Consider the following 5876-nt stretch of genomic DNA (forward strand, 5'->3'; position numbering starts at 1 on the left):
CCTTTTTGTTTCATATCCATCTGCATCTCCTCTCGACGGGCTTGTGGCCTTCTGGTTTGGGGTCTTAAGGTAACATCCCCATCCTGGGAACTGGAGCACCCTGTAAGTGGGATTTTTGCACCCACCTGGGGACCCATCGTTCTCCATGGTCAGGGTGAGGCCTTACTGGCTGGCACAGATTGAAATACGTGAAATCCCACTTGAAAATAAGAAAAAGCTTTATTATGGGGAGGATGGGCAAACGTTGAACCAAGTTAACCAGAGATGTTGTGGAGTGTCCATCCCTGGAGATACTCAGAGCCTGACTGGACGTGGTCCTGAGCAACCTGACCAAGGGTTCGGTGAGCTCCAGGAGAGCCAGTTTCTGCCCAAAGCTTTTACCTCTCCCCAGCAAGGGACAGAGGCTGGACAAAACAAGCGGGTGAGAAGGGAAAGGTGCATATCTCCAGTTGCGTGTGCGCCCTGGCCTTTGCTGCTGGCTCTTTCAGGAGCTTACACTGTGCAGAGAAGGCACAGGAGACCACCATGGGTGAAGAACATACACCCAACTCCTGACTGCATTGACAGGCTGGATGGTGGGCAGGATGCGCGTGGTGGACCAGATGAGGCAGGACACGCTTCCCAAGGATAGCCCAGGTGGGAAGGACCCCGTGATGGGCAGCAGCAGTGCTGCAGGTTGGGTGGGAGCAAGACAGGTTGTCTCCAGCCCTCCCATCATCTCCCATTTGGGCTATTGAGAGATTGACTGCTCCAGGAACCAGCTCCTCAGCAAACCTGTGTCCCAGAGTTTTCTGTGAGCAGGGCTTGCTTTGAGCTTTTTAAACCCAAAAAGTTTCAGGACCTTTTGGCCCTGACGAAGTGCTTTGCATGAGATGTCACAGGACAAGCTACTGGTGGGAGTTTCAGCTGCACCTGTCCCAGAGTGGAGATGGGGTGGGTTGGGAGTGCTTAGAGTAATTAGGTAATTATTTAAGCAATTAGCTTCTGTCTCCTTGCTCTTCTCCCTGTAAAAAGCTCCGATAGTGCCCTGGCTGTGGTGGGAGTGTTGAAGAACAGGATGTTGCTGCTCTGCAAACCCTTCCTATGATCACATTCAAAGGCAAGTGAAGGCTGGAGGAATTAATATAGCTCTTTTCACTTGGCTGGAAAATATGACCTTGCTACCCAAGCCTATGTCCCTTTGGTGCAGCCAGAGGATCTGAGGCTCCTTTCCCTCCCTTTAGTGCTTTGCGGCCGCTCTCTTTTCCTAGTTGCTGCTCTGGATGTGTCCTGCCAACAGCGGTCTTGCCGTGTCTGTCCCGGCTGTCGCCAAAAAACACCGTGCGGTTGCTCTCGTCCGCGGTCCTGTCCCCTTCCTGGCCTCTCCTTGAGCTGAAAGGGCCGATGTGTCACCTCCTCGCCCTTCCCTTCCAACCCGCGATGCATTTATAATACCCATCTGTCACCTATTTAATAGCAGGGAAGGTCATTTCCTTTTGGCCTTTTCTCCTTGGGATTTCTTTTCTCCCCTCCGCCGCTCCCCTCCCTTTGCTTCTATTTATTTATTTATTTTTAATTTATGGCTTTGAGCTAGGAGCTGCACCACCCCTGGAGGGAGACGATGTGGCTTGCTCGGCTCCGACAGAAGCAGGGAGCTTTTTTCGGGTGGTCTCGTGGGAGCCGCTGGACGGCAGCGCAGGTCAGTTGGACTCCGTGTACTTTCCATTCGGCTCCGGCACCGAGTCTCACGTTACTCACTTTGTTTTAACTTTAGCTGAACTCTTGGAAAGTTTCTTTTTAAAGGTTGTGTGTTAGAGCGTAGTAAAGGTGTGTGAGTGGGTGTCTATGCATACACGGACTTTTGTCTTTTTCTTCTCCCCCCCCCCCCCCCTTTTGAACACAGCCCGGTGTCTCTTGCAAAATGAAGCAGGCTCCTGGAGCAGGCTTGCGTCCCCTTGGTCTGGCTGAAGCACGGCTTTAATCTGCAAAGCTCAAGGCTCAGGCCCTTCCAAAGGGATGGCAAGGCAGTGCTGAGCTAAAAGGAACCGCGCAAAATGTTGAAGTGTCACTAAAATAACATTTACAGGAATTATTAAAAAAGAGAGAGATGGGAGAAAGCAATGGATTTCCAGGTGGTATGGGTGGCTTCTTGGCATCACTTTCCCCCAGATAATTTTAGGAGCCCTGGTAGACCCCCAGCTCTGGTCTTAGCCAGCATTTAAACACCATAGGTGCCTGTTACACGCTGCCCCATGAATAGAATAGAATAGAATATTTCAGTTGGAAGGGAACTACAATGATCCTCATACCTGCTGGGGGATGCTGCTATAGCAGGCAGCTTGGGGGCTGCTCATGGCTTCTTCTCGCCATGTTCTTCCTGTGCTGGAGGCTTCACACACCAATTTTAGACTCTTGTGGTGAAATAGTGAGGTTGGCATGCTGTGTGCATCCAGTCCCCCGCTGGCCTCCTGACAGAAATGGGCTGAAACCCCCCAAAAGAAATCCTACTGTATCTTCCCATATGCTGTGGTAATAAATTATAGTGCCTGGATAGCCTTGATATTTTATAAATGTCCAATCCGTACATTTAAAAAATGATCAACTGTGACAGCAAAAAGGATGTAAAGTGGCAGAATGGCAAATAGTGTTCTGGCAAATATTTCTTTTTTGAAGGTCTCCCTCCTCATTTGCATGTGAGAGATTTCCAATTTATCCCAGCTGGAAGTGAAAATTTTCCCTTACAACAGGTGAAAATCGTAACTTATAACATCTTCGCGATTATTGATTTAACTGCTGATGTGTGATTTTGATATGATAAAATACATAAAGCTTTGCATGAAAAAATGTGGCAGAGAGGGTCAGGGAAGCTTTGAGGCTGTGGCTCAAGTCTCCAGTGGACCTGTGTGCGTTTTCTTGTAAACAAATAATCTGCAGTGTAGGGGCACAAAACTGGGGCCCGAAGAGTGGTTTTGGCTAACACATCCCTGCGAGGCTTCACGTTTGTTCCCTCTGGGTGGTTTCACGAGAGGGTTGCTGAGTTTATCAAAATCAAGAGGTGGTCCTTCCACAGTGGCTTGGGCTTCCCAGGGGCAGTGTAGATCAGAAAGAGCAGCCTGCAGCACGCAGGGTGAGAGCTCCACGATGGAAACCTTGGGAAAGGTCTCTATCAGGGCAGACTTTTTTCAAACAGCTTCCCAAAGTCACCCTTAGGTGATATGAAATTAAATTAAGCTAATGTTCAACACAACTTTGAAAGTCACACTAATGCTAAGGAGTATGGACTCCAAAACCAAATGTTTCGTGAGTATTTCAGGCAGCAGTTTGAACAATCAATTCACTCATACTAAGAAAATTTCTTTTTAGTGGTCTAAGACCAGCATCCAAATGACCTTACCTGCATCCTCCAGTTCGTGTTACTATTTCATGTCCTCCTCCAGCACTCAGTAAAGTCAATGGTTGTCTTTCTTTTGACTGTGTTGGAAGCTGGATCAGGCTTTTATATGCTTTTTCAACATTATAAATAGAGAAGGAGTATATATGTATATTTGTTCTGCAGTATCATGTTTGACCGTTTGTTATGGCATGAACAGTTCCTCTTTCAGTGTAATGAACACAGTTTTATCTGGCATAAGAGCTATGTTTAGTCTACATTCACATATAGCTTTTCCTTTAACAATATTTGTCTAATTATGGCTACACGAATTCATTTTGCTAGGTAGGGAAAGGTTGTTTTTCGGACGTGCTTGTGTGTGATGGTGGTGGATCGCATCGAGCAACCCCAAACAGCCACAGATGTGCTTCTTGGGTGCTCATGAAGTGTAACCCCACCATACCATATACCTGTCTCTGACCATGGCCAGTAACATATAGGAAGGGAAAAGTTGAAAGAAATGGGGTAGGTGTAGACCAAGCCTTTTTTCTGGCTAAACCTTAGGTTAGACCTATGGCTTAACCTAAGTTTACGGAGGTCCTGGCCTGCTGGAGCACCAGAATTATTTTGTAGTTGCCAGTGGAGATGATCTACATCAGCTTGTCTTGTCCTCTCCTGGAGCTCTCGAAGTAGATCTTTCTCTCGTGGTGTTGTGGCTTGTAAAGCATTTAGGGAAGGAAGGATATGGGTTGAAAAGGTGAGGGTGATGAAGTACAGCCAGCAGTGCTGCTGGTTAAGCTTGGCTGACTCCAAGGGTTGGGCTGCAGACCACCAAAATGCAAAGCCTCATCCTGAGCCCAGTGGAGGATGTCATGGGTGTCCTGGGCTCCCACCACATCATGGGGCTGGACACTACGGCAGCACTTCGCGTCCCAGAAGCGACCAGCTCAAAGCTCGATCTCTGGCTGGTCTGAGCTGCCAGCTTCTTCTGCGGAAGTTTATTTAAAAACAGAAGCCCATGAGTACTAGAATTGCTTTTGCAGGAATCTCATCAAGACAGACATTATTGCGTCTATTAATAAAGCAGAACGTTTCCTCTGCTGGATGTTAATCACTGGGTGGATAGACTCAATGGGGCAGCGAAGGGACTTGTGGACTGACTAAATTAATGTGTTAGATTACTCTCATAAAATTAACCAGTGTTTGGAGACAGAAAGCTAGAAAAACTGGACCCAGGGAGAACACAGAGCCATCCTGCTGTTAAAACTGACCTGCTGGGTAAGGTCAATTTATAGGAAAGCCCCCTCGAGATCAGTTCATTAAGGTTTACAGGAGTTGAAATGTTGGACTTGTCTGAGTCGCCCAGCAGCGTTTCAGCAAGTGGGTTGTTATCTGCTAGTGCTGATAAAGCAGCTAACAGACCCCAAGGAGTGATTAATCAGTGAATCCTTTGAGTCTTCCTCCCAGCCCACAAATTCACCATCTTCTATGGCAGGTTGCTGGGCCATTGTCCCTTCTGCTTAGGCAGGTGGTGAGATGAGGTGACCACTACAGGTCCCTTCTACTCTGAGTTATTTTATGATTCCTTCGAAATTGAGTTTGAATTGTTAACTGCTTCACTTTCCTCTACTCTTCTGCTGGGTTCTAAACCATCTCTAATTTTATGCAGATAACCTCCTCAGGCTATTATCCTGTGACCATGGGTGGATGTGGTTTAGCCCACCATAAGGCAGGGCACAAATGTGCATTTATGTGCAAAGACGCGCACGTGTCTTCCACGCACCTGCACACAAGACATGCACGGGACGCACGTCCTACCTGTCAGGATTTGCCTCGGCACTGCGGAGCTGCTTAGTGCCTCAGTTTCCTCTTTGCCCTGTGGGATAGCCCAGCCGTTCCTGCTCCTGCAGGTCCTCATTTGGAAGGCATGGAGCAGGTCTTGGAGGGGCAAAGTGCTTTATCACTGTGACTGGTCATTCCCTGGCGGCAGTTTGGTATCAAGCCCTCCCTCTCTTGCCTTGTGTTAAGTGGATTAACATCCCCCTCTGGTAACATTTGACTCTGCAAGTCAACAGAGTGAAATTTAGATGTTGTGACCCTGAACTCACAAATGAACTTGAAATCCATGAGGCCTATTGGGATCTGTTTCTAAAGATAATAAAATTGGGAAGGGACTGGGAAACTGGGTTTGAAGCCCTTCCAGACCTGCTCCATGAGCTCTGTATATACAAATGTTGTATTTATATTGACCTGTTGTTAGTTTTCATTTTAATTGTCATTGTAGATTTTTTCCATTAAAAAAAATATCTAAAAAACAATCAGGCCAACATATTTCAAGTGGATGCAGAAGAACCCACAGCTGGTTTCTGGACCATCCCTCGCTCCTTTTGAAGATGGGCAGCATGGGAGAAAGCAAAGCATCCTGCTCTCAAGGTATAATTCCAGGATTCCTGGGAGCTAATGTGGATTTCCTTTTTTTAATGGAGTATGTTGTGGTTTCAGCCCGGCCGGTAACAAAGCACCACGC

Source organism: Haliaeetus albicilla, chromosome 1, assembly GCF_947461875.1.
Source record: "Haliaeetus albicilla chromosome 1, bHalAlb1.1, whole genome shotgun sequence".
Taxonomy (NCBI): domain Eukaryota; kingdom Metazoa; phylum Chordata; class Aves; order Accipitriformes; family Accipitridae; genus Haliaeetus; species Haliaeetus albicilla.